We start from the raw sequence: 17,586 nt of genomic DNA on the forward strand, positions 1-17,586 counted from the left end.
GTGACTGAGCAACTAACAACAGCACATAGTATTTCACAACTCTCTCTCAAATAAATTACTTCAACAAATGCCCAGCAAAACCACCATTTTATGTATGTTCTTGATGTGAGTTTTGTAAATCTAAAATTCACAATTAACAATTCCCTTAGTTACCTGATACCTTAGAATCTCAGCTGAAACTTCCAGTTTAACATTCCATTTCACCTGGATGAAGAGATTTAAACAGGAGGGTACACCAGGGATTGGTTCTGAGACATTCTTATGAAAACAACCTAGTAAATGATTCAGAGGTGAGCATAAGCATGAAATCTCCAAAGTGGCATATGACATGAAACTTTCAATTAGTAAAATGCCAAGTCAATAGGGTAAACTGTAGAAAGACGTAGGCTGGGTGAGTGGGCAGAGAAGTGTCAGATGAATGATGAAGGATAAGACAGAAGATGCTGTTAGGACAAAAATCCAACCATCATTGTCAGAGTAATGGTCTCTAAGGTATCAGCTATGACCCTGTGAAAGAATGAGCTTCAGAAAGGTACAAGTCTACATGTGAAATAAAGTTCCTCTTTATAGTTCTTATATTATCAGAGTCTTTTGCATGTCTGAACTAAAGTTCTTTATTAAAATCATTCTTCTTTTCAGTGAAGGACAAGGTGTTTGAATTTCAAAACCAAATTTCAGACTTCAGGATTTTACCTTCAGTCAATATGACCCTATATATTTATAATTGAGATAGGGTCTTAAAACTTAAATTTATGATTCTTCACATAGAATCACTTAAAAGGTCTTTATTATAAATATGCTAATAAATTTTCCTTTTTGTTTTTATAAAAATGTATGTACCTCTTTCTCCATGCATTTTCTCCCTATTGTGCATGTGTGCATTGGTAATATAAATATGTAGTTACTTGAGGTATATAAAAGTCTTCTGCAGAGTCTCAAGATCTTTTCCTCCTCATTGAGAAAGTGAGGCATTGGATAGCTGGTACAACACCCACTAATAAAAATAAATGCCCTTCAGACAGGAATTAGATAAGCAGCTTGTTCCTGCAAAAGTTGAACTGCAGCCAGTCTTATACAAACTCATCTCATAAATACTTCTCACTGGAAAAAAAATGAGAAGATGGATAGACTCAAAAATTTCCAGGAAGGTGCCGAGGATTCTGCCCAGGATTATCTCAGGGTGAAGCTTCCATCTGTTCTAACAGTTGAACTTGCTCTGCTTTGTTTCATATTTTTTGTATCAGAACTTTGAAGTTTCTACATGAGATGAAGTATTTTTCTCATTTCCCCCTTTTAAAACACCATATTTATTTTTTTTTAAGTCCATTACTCTGCTCTATTGCTTACAGTATTTTAAGGTATAAAAAATATTTTGTGACCAAGAAATATTTTATTACATCTGTATGGCTATGTAAATATTTATGTAACTCTTAAAATGCCTTGACTGATTGGTTTTAGATTGTCTCAAATTCCATCTGCTTTCCTTGCCTCTCTGATAAACCTTCTTCAAACCCTGTGTAACTTCCTATTTATTCCTGCTTCCTGGCCCATGAAGGTCACCTTCAAAATATTATCACCTTTATGTAATAAAGACATATTCGCTTTTAACATGATTCTATTTAATCACCTAAAATGATTTCAATGTGAAGCATTACTATAAACCAATGTGAGTAATTTTCAAAGTAAACAAAAACTGAAGAAAAGGAATGCCACAAATCTTAGCATGGGAACAAGTACATAACTTCTTTTCTGATGAATTCTTCAAATATATAAGTACTGTACTTTTTTTTCCCCACAAATTATTCATGCTGTTTATACTCTCACTTTATATTTGGTATTAATAGGCTGTACTATTTTCTGTTTGGAGTATGACACTCTCTTATTTTAATATTCATGTTAATAGCTCTCAAAACAGAAGTGGGTAGATTTTAGTTTTTAGCAGTTTTTGTTTTCCTTCAATACATTCTCATAGTTAAATATGAAAGACAGGAAAAGTGAAGGTCTATAAGTTTCTCTTTAATTAGAGGAATTTTTTACATTATATTTTTAAAAAAGGAAAAAAAAATCTCCTGGGCCTAGTAATTCATGGCTTTAAATTGTTCATTTGGAATCTTAGGGACTTTTCTGGTGCTCCAGTCTCCCAATTTAAGAAAAAAAAGGTAAGCAAAGTACATATGAAGGCACTCTCAACCTCCCTGTGAAAGGTGGTACAACAATTCTTTTCTGATGGGCTCCTGTAATTTTCCATCCCAATTAGTATTCAAGGTCCTTTCAAGCTGACACATCTTTCATATGCTCTAACTACATGGTTGACCTTGATGTGGGAGTGGAAACCAGCCCAAATCACAATTTCTGCTCTAAACATTTTTATATGAGAGCATCAGGTTAAAAGAAATCAACCTTAAAGGAGAAAATGAGGAAATCCCAGAGGAGCCACACCCAGTCTGGGCAGAGGGTGGGCATAGAAGATAGGCCAGTCTTACCTGCCTGCCTTGCTGGCCAAGGGTATGGCAGCAGGTTGGGCTCACTGCATTCATATATAAGAAAACCACCACCTCCACCTGAAAAAAGTGCTGAGGACATTGAGTTTTTATAGCCCTGTGAGGCAGGTGGTATTATTATCCCTATATTTTACAGACAAGAAAACTGTATTTCAGGTCATTTTTAGCACCAGTTGGGGAATTGGCTAACTGCCTGAGTGAGTCATGGTCCAGATGCTCAACCTTGCAGCTACAAGGGACCAAGACAATTACCCCATGTTTCTGACTCTCCCTGCTTTAGCTATGCCCAACATATATCCTGAATATTTGATAATGTAGGCTTAAAAATGACTCTATATTGTACAGATTATCATACAAATATCTTTGTTAATAAACATTTATTTTCAGTATTCGAATCACCAACTACTTCAGTGCTCATTTTCTCTTTGGCCATTTGTGCCAATGTAAGGAAGCACTGGCATGGATATTGGAAGCAGGCAATTCGCCCACCCAGCAGGACCATGCTCCTCACACAAGCAAGCCAAACAGTGAAATTTGCAGTCACATTATCCTTTAAAATTAAAGCTAGAATTGAAGAAAACTACCACCAGGGGGCAATACATCTCTGACCACATGGTCATAGTTAGCAAATTAGTCGCCAGCAGCCATATTTTGTTTGGCTCAAGTGGTTCACTGGCTTGTTTAAATTTAAATTTCATCTCTTTAAGTAAAACTTAAATTTCACTTGTTTTAATTTATTTTAAATGTAAGTCAACATTTAAAGATCAGGAGTGTTCACATAAAACTTATGGTTTTTTCAGTTTTTCTGGAAAAATCAGAATATCTAGCAATTACTGGCTCTGTGTTTTGTCAAGATAACAATTGGCTATAGCTGACGCCAGCTACCCCACTGGATAGCCAGGCTGTCTCCAGCACTCCATCATTCATATAATATACGTACATGTGCTTACACTCAGCCTGCTTCAGCTTACCTGCCTGGCCTCTGTAGCATTTTAGTGTATGAACTTATCCAAATAATCAGGCTAAGGCAGGAAGTATGGTTAAAAGACAGATTACATACATTAACACTTTTAGACTTCTATGAGTAAAACTTTTAACTTCTATTGCTAAAAACAACATTGTGCCACCAAAGAATACAATAATTGAACATTAATATAGAGATCAACATATTTTTAAATGACCAAATTTTAGGTATAATTTTATATGTTTTTCACTAACAATTAAATACTTTATATTACCTTACTACTACTAAGTCGCTTCAGTCGTGTCTGACTCTGTGCGACCCCACAGACGGCAGCCCACCAGGCTCCGCTGTCCCAGGGATTCTCCAGGCAAGAACACTGGAGTGGGTTGCCATTTCCTTCTCCAATACATGAAAGTGAAAAGTGAAAGGGAAGTCGCTCAGTTGTGTCCGACTCTTAGCGACCCCATGGACTGCAGCCCACCAGACTCCTCCGTCCATGGGAGTTTCCATGCAAGAGTACTGGAGTGGGTTGCCAGTGCCTTCTCCACTATATTACCTTAGTCTAACTTCTGTTTCAGTGAGATGATAAGAATAGTGTTAGACTAAGGTAATAGTGTTAGACTTAGACTATATTACCTTAGTCTAACACTATTCTTATCATCTCACTGAAACAGAAATTTGGACATTCATCCTAAATCCACATCCTGAAGGAATCAAGGCCTTCCTAGAGAGGCTATATCTTTGGATACTGCAAGCATTATACAGTTGCCATGAGGAACTTGCTTAGATGCAGTTTCCTAACTTCTTCCCTATCTCGTTATCTCTCTAGCAAGTAGAAAAAAACTGCTGGAGGAGATAAGAAAGACAGCACCCTCCTCCATTTTGCCTTCTCCTCACTCTTCTATGAGCTCACTCACAATCCAAACAGGCAGAGAGAGCTAGTAATGGTTTCTAAGGTCAGTGATTACAGTGAAGATATTTTTTTATGTGCTCACTATCCAGAATCAAATTTCTGATTTCATAGTGAAGTTATTGTTGCTCTATAGAGGTACTTTGGGTGGCAGACAGAGCTCTAGCTTTGAGTGAAAAACACTTGGTTTGAATTATCACTCTATCACTCACTGAGTATTCATTACTATTTACTTGTACCCTTAATTTTCTTGACTATAAGATGGTGATAACACTGAAAATGAAAGAGAAGTTCACTCAGTTCAGTTCAGTTCAGTTCAGTTCAGTCACTCAGTCATGTCCGACTCTTTGCGACACCATGAATCACAGCACGCCAGGCCTCCCTGTCCATGACCAACTCCCGGAGTTCACTCAGACTCACATCCATCGAGTCAGTGATGCCATCCAGCCATCTCATCCTCTGTCGTCCCCTTCTCCTCTTGCCCCCAATTCCTCCCAGCATCAGAGTCTTTTCCAATGAGTCAGCTCTTCACATGAGGCGACCAAAGTATTGGAGTTTCAGCTTCAACATCAGTCCTTCCAAGAAATCCCAGGGCTGATCTCCTTCAGAATGGACTGGTTGGATCTCCTTGCAGTCCAAGGGACTCTCAAGAGTCTTCTCCAACACCACAGTTCAAAAGCATCAATTCTTCAGAGCTCAGCCTTCTTCACAGTCCAACTCTCACATCCATACATGACCACAGGAAAAATCATAGCCTTGACTAGACGGACCTTTGTTGGCAATGTCTCTGCTTTTGAATATGCTGTCTAGGTTGGTCATAACTTTCCTTCCAAGGAGTAAGTGTCTTTTAATTTCATGGCTGCAGTCACCATCTGTAGTGATTTTGGAGCCCAGAAAAATAAAGTCTGACACTGTTTCCACTGTTTCCCCATCTAGTTCCCATGAAGTGATGGGACTGGATGCCATGATCTTCGTTTTCTGAATGTTGAGCTTTAAGCCAACTTTTTCACTCTCCACTTTCACTTTCATCAAGAGGCTTTTTAGTTCCTCTTCACTTTCTACCATAAGGGTGGTGTCATCTGCATATCTGAGGTTATTGATATTGAACTTCCTGATGTTCAAGCTGGTTTTAGAAAAGGCAGAGGAACGAGAGATCAAATTGCCAACATCTGCTGGATCATGGAAAAAGCAAGAGAGTTCCAGAAAAACATCTATTTCTGCTTTATTGACTATGTCAAAGCCTTTGACTGTGTGGATCACAATAAACTGTGGAAAATTCTGAAAGAGATGGGAATACCAGACCACCTGACCTGCCTCCTGAGAAATCTGTATGCAGGTCAGGAAGCAACAGTTAGAACTGGACATGGAACAACAGACTGGTTCCAAATAGGCTAAGGAGTATGTCAAGGCTGTATATTGTCACCCTGCTTATTTAACTTATATGCAGAGTACATCATGAGAAACGCTGGACTGGAAGAAACACAAGCTGGAAGTTCACTCAGTCATGTCCTAATCTTTGCAATCCCATGGACTGTACAGTCCATGGAATTCTCCAGGCCAGAATACTGGAGTGAGTAGCCTTTCCCTTCCCCAGGGGATTTTCCCAACCCAGGCATTGAACGAAGGTCTCTTGCATTGCAGGTGGGTTCTTTACCAGTTGAGCCACCAGGGAAGCCCAAGAATACTGGAGTGGGTGGCTAATCTCTTCTCCAGGGGATCTTCCCAATCCAGGAATCGAAGAGGGGTCTCCTGCTTTGCAGGTGGATTCTTTACCAACTGAGCTATCAGGGAAGCCCCAATGATAACACAATTTGCCCTTAATACTTACTTCATATTATTGTAATGAATCAAAATAATACATATGATAAAAACAAAGTACAGGACACTATACCAGATACTACAGTTTGGAAAATGCTTTGGAAACAAACTGACCAAAGATGGCTATTTTTCCAATCCTGAGGATATAATAATTAGGATGCAGATTAACAAGGTCTTCATAGTGAAAGAGACTTTTAGTCAATAGTTAATGAGTCCTTGGGGAAGATGGCAGAGTAGGAAGCACCAGGAATATCTCTTCATCTAGACAACAACTGTACTCACAGGATCTGATGTAACAATTTTGAAACTCTGAAGTCTTTTGAAGACTTGCAACTTCCAGGGAAAGGCTTAGATGGTAAATTTTGGTTAATTTTGAACAATTTCAGCTCTTAGCACAGTGAGTGAGTGAGTGAAGTTGCCCAGTCGTGTCCTACTCTTTGCAACCCCATGGACACCAGGCTCCTCTGTCCATGGGATTTTCTAGGCAAGAGTACTGCAGTGGGTTGCAATTTCCTTCTCCAGGGAATCTTCCCAACCCAGGGATCAAACCCAGGTCTCCCACATTGTAGACAGACGCTTTACCATCTGAGCCACCAGGGAAGTCTGTAGCAGCTATAATTCTCCACCTCCCAGATCCCAAACTGCCAAGCCAATCTTGACAAAATGAACAAAACTAGAGGTATCATGCTCTCTGACTTCAAACTATCCTACAAAGCTACAGAATTCAGAAACAGTATGGTACTGGCACAAAACAGACACATAGGTCAATAGAACAGAAAAGACAGCCAGAAATAAATCCATGTTCTTATGGTCAATTAATCTACAACAAAGGAGCCAAGAATATACAATGAGGAAAAGATAGTCTCTTCAATGAGTGGTACTGGGAAAATGGGACAGCCACATGTAAAAGAATAAAATTAATTACAGTATTTTTCACAGTATATACAAAAATAAAGTAAAAATGGATTAAGGACCTAAATGTAAGAGCAAAAATCATAAAACTTCTAGAAGAAAACATAGGCAATACACTCTTTGACATAAATTATAGCAATTTTTTTTTGGATCTGTCTCCTCAGGCAAACAAAAGCAAAAATTAAAAAGTGGGGTCTAATTGAATTTGAAAGCTTTTGCAAAGCAAAGGAAATAAAAGAATAATCTACTGAATGGTAGAAAATATTTGCAAATTAAATAACAGATAAAGGGTTAATATACAAAATATATAAATAGCTCATACAATTCAATACAAAAAACCCCCAAGCAATCCAATTTAAAAATGGGCATAAGACCTGAATAGATATTTTTCCAAAGAAGACAGATGGCCAACAGGCACATGAAAAGATGTTCAACATCGCTAATCTCAAAGAAATGCAAATCAAGATGACAATAAGATATCGCCTCACACATCAGAAAGGCTATCATCATAAAGATAACAAGTAACAAATGTTGGCAAGGATATGGAGAAAAGGGAACCCTTGTACACCATTGATGGGAACGTAAATTGGCACAGCCACTATGGAAAATGGTATGGAGGTTCTTCAGAAAACTAAAAATAGAACTACCATGTGCTGTGCCAAGTCGCTTCAGTTGTGGCCGACTCTTTGCAACCCTACGGACTATAGCCTGCCAAGCGCTTCTGTCCATGGGATTCTCTAGGCAAGAATACTGGAATGGGTTGCCATGCCCTCCTCCGGGGGATCTTCCCAACTCAGGGATTAAGCCCATGTCTCTTACATCTTCTGCATTGGTAGGCAGGTTCTTTACCACTAGTACCACATGGGAAGCTGATCCAGCAATTCCACTCTTGCGTATATATTCAAAGAAAACAAAAATACTAATATATGGAATATTACTCAGCCATAAAAAAAACAAAATAATGCCATTTGTAGTGACATGGATGGACCTAGAGATTGTTATACTGAGTGAAGTAAGTCAGAGAAAGACAAATATCATTTGATATTGCTTATATGTGGACTCTAAAAAATAAAGCAAGTCAATATAACAAAACAGCAACTCACTCATAGATATAGAGATTAGCAGCAAGGAGAGGTCAGAGCAGAGGGGTAATATAAAATAAGCAAGCTACCAGGATATATTACACAGGACAGGGAATATAGCCAATATTTTATAATAACTTTAAATGGAGTACAAACTATAAAAATAATCAATCACTATGCTGTACACATATTCAGTTTAGTTCAGTCATTCAGTCGTGTCTCTTTGCAACCCCATGGACTGCAGCATACCAGGCTTCCCTGTCTGTCACCAACTCCTGGAGCTTGCTCAAACTCATGTCCATCAAGTCAGTGATGCCATCCAACCATCTTATCCTCTGTCGTCCCTTTCTCCTCCTACCTTCAATCTTTCCCAGCATCAGGATCTTTTCCAATAAGTCAGTCCTTCACATCAGGTGGTCAAAGTATTAGAGCTTCAGCTTCAGTATCAGTCCTCTCAATGAATATTCAGGACTGATTTCCTTTAGGATTGACTGGTTTGATCTCCTTGTAGTCCAAGGGACTCTCAAGAGTCTTTTCCAAGACCGCAGTTCAAAAGCACCAATTCTTCAGTGCTTAGCTCAGCTGTACACATGAAACTAGTGTAATATTATAAATCAACTATATTTCAATAGGAAGAAAGAAGAAAAGAAAAAGAAAAAAAAACTATCTTAAAGATGCTGAAAGAACTAAAGACATGAAGGAATTCAAGAAAACAACACATGAAAAAAATTGAAATATCAATAAAGAGATATAAAACCTAAAAAGAAATCAAAAAAAAATTCTGGAGCTGCAAAGTATAATAACTGAAATGAGAGATTCACTATAGAGACTCAAAAGCAGATTTGAGAAGGTGGGGAAAAGAATCAGTAGACTCAAAATAGGACAATAGAAATAAGACAATAAAAAATTATCCTCATAAATTTTAATTTATGAGGAACATAAAGAAAAGTGAACAGAGCATAAGGGACCTGTAGGACACCATCATGCAGACCAACATACAGACAGTGGGAGTCCCAGAAGGAGAAGAGACAGTGAAACAGAATATTTAAAGAAATAATGGATAAAATTTCCATATTTGATAAAAGTCTTGAATATAAATATCAAAACAAAATACTAATTAGAGCTTCAGTTTTACAGATGGAAAGAGCTGTGGGTAATGATGGATGCACAAGACCACAAAATACATCTTATTACCTAATACCACTGAAGTGAAGTGCTAGTCACTCTGTTGTGTCTGACTCTTTGCGACCACATAGACTGTAGCCCACCAGGCTCCTCTGTCCATGGAATTCTCCAAGCAAGAATACTGGAGTGGGTTGCCATTCCCTTCTCCAGGAGATCTTCCTGACCCAGGGATCAAACCCAGGTCTCCTGCATTGCAGGCAGATTCTTTACTGTCTGAGCCACCAGGGAAGCCCAATACCATTGAACTGTACACTTAAAAATAATTAAGATGGCAAATTTTAAGTTATGTGTATTTTGCCACAATAAATAATTGGAAAAAAAATCCATAATGAGGGCCTAGTGAATATTTGGAGTAATGGAGTTTCCTTTTGGGGTGTTGAAAATATTCTAAAATTGACTGGGGTGATGGTCACACAATTCTGTGAAATATACTAAAAATGATTGAATTACATACTTTAATAGGGTTGATCACATGGTATATAAATTATACCTCAAAAAAGCTGTTATAAAATAATAATAATGATAACACTCTTAATGAAGAGTTAATGAGTCCTTAAAATTCTGCCAATTATGTGGTTTTAATTTTATAGCAGGACATAGACTCTGAAATATACCAGACCATAGGATTCCTTTGTCATATGGAATCTTTCATTGATCAATAATTGAATAAACAAACTGAACCTTAAAATATGGACATCAAAATACAGTCTCTTTCAGCCCCACCATAACCAAACTTAAAACTTGAGTGCTACAAAGTAAGAGAGAATAGTTCAGGATTTTAAAAACAGGATAATCAATCCTCTATATTCAGAATGTTTCTTAGTTAAATTTTTGATCAAACAAATATTGCTTCTCTTGCAATTATATTAATATATAATCAAGAATTTAAGGATTTCAAAATAAAGCCATAGCAAAACACATTTTGTGAGAGTTGCTCGGAACTACTAATTACCTGTCCTGCTCTCTCCCCTTTTAAATGTATAAGGAAACTGAAGCATGCCATCTCATCATAGGGGAAAATATGATGATGTATCATAAACAAGTTCTGTGGGCAGAGCTAGTATCCATGAGTACTAGTACTATCCATCAGTACTAGCACTGATGAGATACTTTAAAATTTTGACTTCTAGAATCCAGGAAGCCTGCCAGTTTCTGGGAAAATCTATACCTTTAAACTTGGAGACAATTAGGAAAATAATATAATTTTCTTTGGAAATTAAAAATATCAAGCAGGTCTTCATGTCAGTGAGGCATCAGAATGAGACAAGTGGAGGATTTGGCCCTATCTCTCTGGGTCCTCCGTTGCTTTCTGAGCATCATCGAGCACTGGGAAATGCAGAAGGGTCAGCATAGCTCACAGATTCCCTGCAGAATATCTACTATAGTTGAGCCTTTTCTGCTCTGCTTGGACCTATCACCCAGTGGATCACTTCAGTAAAGATAATATATCAGCACTTTACATCCAGTTCATTTTTCTAGTAGAACTAAAACTGTCATGACTGTATTTTTTGTTTATTAAGTCTTGAAATTGGTTGGGATACTTCATTTATATTGTTTATCTTTATTCTTCTTTCCCTCTAATATCCAATCCATACTGACTCACATTTCAAAATATTTCCAAGTCTGTCCCACTTTCTCCATTTCCACTCCTGGGACCTGAGTCCAATCCACGATCATCTCTCACCTGGGAACCTCAGCAACAGCTTTTTAACTAGTGTTCTTGATTCCACTTTTTGCCCTCTTCATCACATTTTCTACCTTGCAGGCCCATCAGATCACAATTTCCCCACCAAAAATCCTCCAGAGGCTTCCCATTGCACAACTTGTTACTGGACCTCTTCTCTCTTCTTGTTCTGGTCACACTCATCTTATTGCACCTACTGTCTCTCATTTGCTATCCCTCCACCTTGAGAGCTCTTTGTGTGGCAAGTCCTTTGTGTCATCCCAGGCTGCAGTTTAATGTTGCCAGCTCAAAGAAACCTATGGTCAGAAGTGACACTCCTTCACCCTGGTCACCTACTATCACACCATGTTTGATGTTCTCCGTGGTTCAGTTCAGTTCAGTTGCTCAGTTGTGTCTGACTCTTTGCAACCCCATGGACTGCAGCATGCCAGGCTTCCCTGTCCATCACAAACTCCCAGAGCTTACTCAAACTCACATCTGTTGAGTCAGTGATGCCATCCAACCATCTCATCTTGTGTCATCCCCTTCTTCTCCTGCCTTCAATCTTTCCCAGATCAGGGTCTTTTCTAGTGAGTCAGTTCTTCACATGAGATGGCCAAAGTATTTGAGTTTCAGCTTCAGCATCAGTCCTTCCAATGAATATTCAGGACTGATTTCCTTAAGGATAGACTGGTTGGATCTCCTTGCTGTCCGAGAGACTCTCAAGAGTCTTTTCCAATACCACAGTTCAAAAGCATCAATTCTTCAGTGCTCAGCTTTCTTTATAGTCCAGCTCTCACATCCATACATGACTACTGGAAAAACTAAAGCTTTGACTAGACAGACCTTTGTTGGCAAAGTAATGTCTATGCTTTTCAATATACTGTCTAAGTTGGTCATAACTTTTCTTCCAAGAAGCAAGTGTCTTTTAATTTCATGGCTTCAGTCACGATTTGCAGTGATTTTAGAGCCAAAAAAAAGAAAAATAGTCTGTCACTGTTTCCATTGTTTCCCCATCTATTTGCCATGAAGTGATGGGACGAGATGCCATCCATGAACTTAGTTTTCTGAATGTTGCATTTTAAGCCAACTTTTTCACTCTCCTCTTTCACTTTCAAGAGACTCTTTAGCTCTTCTTCACTTTCTGCCATAAATGCGGTGTCATCTTCATATCTGGGGCTATTGATATTTCTCCCAGCAATCTTGATTTCAGCTTGTGCTTCATCCAGCCTGGCATTTTGCATGATGTACTCTGCCTATAAGTTAAATAAGCAGGGTGACAATATACAGCCTTGACATACTCCTTAGCCTATTTGGAACCAGTCTGTTATTCCATGTCCAGTTCTAACTGTTGCTTCTTGACCTGCATACAGATTTCTCAGGAGGCAGGTCAGGTGGTCTGGTATTCTCCATGGTTACCATTCTCTAAAATTACTTTGTTCATTTCTTTATGTGTTTTTTGATATTTCTAACTCACAGTGTGAGCTAAGAGCAGAACCTTTCTGTTTTATTGACAGCTGTTACTGCAGCACAAAGACTATATTAGTATATGACAGGGATTCAAAAACCATTTGCTGAATGAATAAATGAAAACCAAATTTGATTCTTCTTTCAAGATGGAATGTCTCTCAATTTCATCCAAAACTTAGAGGCTCAGTGACTCAGTCTTGTCAGCTTATTATATTATCCTTGGTTTCAGTTCAGTTCAGTTCAGTCACTCAGTCGTGTCCGACTCTTTTTTGACCCCATGAATCACAGCACGCCAGGCCTCCCTGTCCATCACCAACTCCCGGAGTTCACCCAGACTCACATCCATCAAGTCAGTGATGCCATCCAACCATCTCATCCTCTGTCGTCCCCTTCTCCTCCTGCCCCCAATCCTTCCCAGCATCAGAGTCTTTTCCAATGAGTCAACTCTTTGCATGAGGTGGCCAAAATACTGGAGTTTCAGCTTTAGCATCATTCCTTCCAAAGAAATCCCAGGGCTGATCTCCTTCAGAATGGACTGGTTGGATCTCCTTGCAGTCCAAGGGACTCTCAAGAATCTTCTCCAACACCACAGTTCAAAAGCATCAATTCTTCAGAGCTCAGCCTTCTTCATAGTCCAACTCTCACATCCATACATGACCACAGGAAAAACCATAGCCTTGACTAGACGAACCTTTGTTGGCAAAGTAATGTCTTTGCTTTTGAATATGCTATCTAGGTTGGTCGTAACTTTCCTTCCAAGGAGTAAGCATTTGGGGTTAAAAAAAAAAAAAAAAAGCATTTTTTAGACCAAATTTTGCATTTTGGGCCCTAGTTCACAGTACCAGGCTCCATGTGAAATTTCTAATCAAATACCTTCTCTTTCAACTTATTGTTTTCAAACTTACAAAATAGCTGAATGAAAAATACAGAGTACCCATATACTCTTAACCTAAATTCAACAATTGTTAACATTTTGCCACATTTGCAATCTTTCTCTCCCTCTCTACACACACACACACACACACACACACATATACACACACTCCTCTCTAAATAATTATAGTAATGACTGTCAAATGTAATTTTCTATTATTCCTTCTATATGTATTAACTGACATTACTCACAACCAACGACTTCTTGACACTAGAGCATATGGAGGCAGATTTGTATTAACAGTGAAGTCATGATGTACTTTTGAGTCAACCCCATTAATACAGTCCCTCAACAGAGACAATACATGGGGCTCAAAGCCCTGAATACTGGAATACCAGTCATAAAAGTAAAATTCTGAAATTGTCATTTTTCTTCTATCAGTATAACAAGTGTAAAAGTGTATCTGTATTATTCTGTGATTTTCATTTTTCCATCTATAGACATTTTAAGTTATTTGGTTACTAACACTAAACTCAAACAGGAAGAAATTGATATGTGTTTGAGATGTAAGACATAATCTGAAAATGAATGAAGGCTAACTTTAAATGTGTAAAACATTTTCAGTTGGGCCCAGAGAACTGAAAAAGAAACCTTGCAGTCAACCTTTCACTGTTGCCACTAGAAGTGAGGCACTAATGCACTATTGCTATAATGCAGTCCAGATATTCTCAACAAGCAGATAAAACAAGCATAATTTCTTAAGTTTAAAAATATTAAGTTGAATGCTTATCACCAGCAAGTTTAATTAATAATATTTTCTTCACAGGTTAGTATTAGGACTAGTCTGATGGGGGAGGTTGCATGAAAGAGGAGTCAAGGGGAGCCAATCTGGAATTTGAAATTCTCTACAGGTATAGAAATTAGTTCCTTTCAGGGTTTTAATATTGGATTTTCCACTAATCAAATGATTGGAACTTGGATTACTTGACTAGTGAGAAAACCTCATATATGTTCATTCATTCATCAAACATGAATGAAGTTCATCATGCCACCTACATGCCAAAGTGCTGGGAACCCCCAGGTGAAATACAACAGTTTTAATATCAAGGGTCATCACTGACAAGAAAAACATATGGAAAATAAATTTTAAAACAATTTATTAAAAATGTAAGATATATAAAATCTGCAGTAGCTTTGAGAGGATGCAAGGTAGGAATGTGTAGACAATTAACAAGCATCACATAGACACTTGATGAAATAGTTAGGGAACTGAAATCCAAATGCAGTTTCACTTATCAAACTTTATTCCCTAAGGAGTGGGGAGACTTCATCTGCCCCTAATAACAGGCACATTTACTTAATTTGCAGAAAGACTGCACAGGCTAGGTCCCTGGATCCAAATGTGCACCTTTAAAACTAAAAACATTAAGGAGAATGACAGTTGGTAGTGCTAATACTCTGCACTCAATCAAGGACCTTCTTTACAATTTTCTCACATGTACAGAATTCAAGGGCATATTTTTCTAGATATCCAGGTAAATATTTTGGGTTTACAATAAACTATAGCAATAGATTATTTTTTAACATGGGGCTCAAGATCTACTTCAACAGCATAGTTAAAGAACATTTGAGATGTCATATATTAAATAAAACAAAATACTCATGTCTTATTTATATTTGTATTATGCTATAAAATTTTAAGAATATATTTTAAGAATTTTAAGAATAATATCTTGTTGTTATTATTATTGTATTACTCAATAAAAATGCCAACATCCAGCATAAACTGCAATCACTTATTTTTTTGACAAGATTACTTTCCTTTACATTATTTAAAATTTTTAAATTTGTGGCTCCACATAAAATTAGAGAATGTGGCCTAATCTTTTAAAATCTAAAGTGCTGATGGGAGGTATAAAGTCCACTTCATTTTTATCCAGTTTCAATTTGCTCTGGAACACCTGGAAGCATTCCTCATGCTTAAAAAAAGCAGTTTGTATGCTTGTGCTCACAAAAAATCATGCTGTGAACCTAAACACAAAACAAAACTGTGTGTGGGCATATATTTTATTGAACCTAGAATCTGATAGCTTTCCAGTAAGCTGATCTAAGACATAATGTAATTTTTATTTCTTGTGTGTCAAATTTTATTCAGTGTTCATTGTAAAGCATTGCAAAATTAAGCCAAGAAAAATATGGTTTCTGCCTTCAAAGGGATAAGGTCATTTAGGCATTGAAATATCTATTTTCAGAAAGCTCATAGCAGTACCAGTATGGGTAGGATATGGGCAAAATTGTTTAGCTGCCTTCCTATGTTTTGCTCTCTCTTTGAGGCACCCAAAAACCTTCTCCTTGTCCCTCAGACAGTATCATGGCTCAGCTCTGGAAATTTTCCCTGTTCTAACTCCTTGTTTTATTATGCCTGTATCAAAATCACTTGCTTGTAATCTATTTCCTTAGGGACTAGTTGCCAAAATGACAACTAGCTAATCTGGTAAATTAATCCATGCTAAATCTTCTTCTGAGCCACAGTCAGCTCCCTGTCTTGTTTTTGCTGACTGTATAGAGCGTCTCCATCTTTGGCTGCAAAGAATATAATGAATCTGATCTCGGTGTTGACCATCTGGTGATGTCCATGGGTAGAGTCTTCTCTTGTGTTGTTGGAAGAGGGTGTTTGCTATGACCAGTGTGTTCTCTTGGCAAAACTCTATTAGACTTTGCCTTGCTTCATTCCGTATTCCAAGGCCAAATTTGCCTGTTACTCCAAGTGTTTCTTGACTTTCTACTTTTGCATCCCAGTCCCCTATAATGAAAAGGACATCTTTTTTGGGTGTTAGTTCTCAAAGGTCTTCTAGGTCTTCATAGAACCATTCAACTTCAGCTTCTTCAGCGTCCCTGGTTGACGCATAGGCTTGGATTCCTGTGATAGTGAATGGTTTGCCTTGGAAACGAACAGAGATCATTCTGTCGTTTTTGAGATTGCATCCAAGTACTGCATTTTGGACTCTTTTGTTGACCATGATGGCTACTCCGTTTCTCCTAAGGGATTTCTGTCCGCAGTAGTAGATATAATGGTCATCTGAGTTAAATTCACCCTTTCCAGTCCATTTTTAGTTCGCTGATTCCTAGAATGTCGGCATTCACTCTTGCCATCTCCTGTTTGACCACTTCCAATTTGCCTTGATTCATGGACCTAACATTCCAGGTTCCTATGCAATATTGCTCTTTACAGCATTGGCCCTTGCTTCTATCACCAGTCACATCCACAGCTGGGTATTTTTTTTTTGCTTTGGGCCCATCCCTTCATTCTTTCTGGAGTTATTTCTCCACTGATCTCCAGTAGCATATTGGGCACCTACCGACCCAGGGAGTTCCCCTTTCAGTATCCTACCATTTTGCCTTTTCATACTGTTCATGGGGTTCTCAAGGCAAGAATACAGAAGTGGTTTTCCATTCCCTTCTCCAGTGGACCACATTCTGTCAGACCTCTCCACCATGACCCACCCGTCTTGGGTGGCCCCACATGGCATGGCTTAGTTTCATTGAGTTAGACAAGGCTGTGCTCCATGTGATCAGATTGACTAGTTTTCTGTGATTATAATTTCAGTGTGTCTGCCCTCTGATGCCCTCTTGCAACACCTACCATCTTACTTGGGTTTCTCTTACCTTGGGCATGGGGTATCTCTTCATGGCTGCTCCAGTAAAGCGCAGCCACTGCTCCTTACCTTGGATGAGGGGTATCTCCTCACGGCCGCCCCTCCTGACCTTGAACGTGGAGTAGCTCCTCTCAGCCCTCCTGTGCCGGCACAGCTGCCGCTCCTTGGATGTGGGGTTGCTCCTCTCAGCCGCCGCCCCAGACCTCGAACATTTCACACAAAGATGGGCTCGATAAAGGACAGAAATGGTATGGACCTAACAGAAGCAGAAGATATTAAGAAGAGGTGGCAAGAATACACAGAAGAACTGTACAAAAAAGATCTTCTAGACCCAGATAATCAGGGTGGTGTTATCACTCACCTAGAGCCAGACGTCCTGGAATGTGAAATCAAGTGGGCCTTAGAAAGCATCACTACGAACAAAGCTAGTGGAGGTGATGGAATTCCAGTGGAGCTATTTCAAATCCTGAAAGATGATTCTGTGAAAGTGCTGCACTCAATATGCCAGCACATTTGGAAAACTCAGCAGTGGCTACAGGACTGGAAGAGGT

This window comes from Bison bison, unplaced genomic scaffold (genome assembly GCF_000754665.1).
Source record: "Bison bison bison isolate TAMUID 2011002044 unplaced genomic scaffold, Bison_UMD1.0 scf7180017864471, whole genome shotgun sequence".
Taxonomy (NCBI): Eukaryota; Metazoa; Chordata; class Mammalia; order Artiodactyla; family Bovidae; genus Bison; species Bison bison.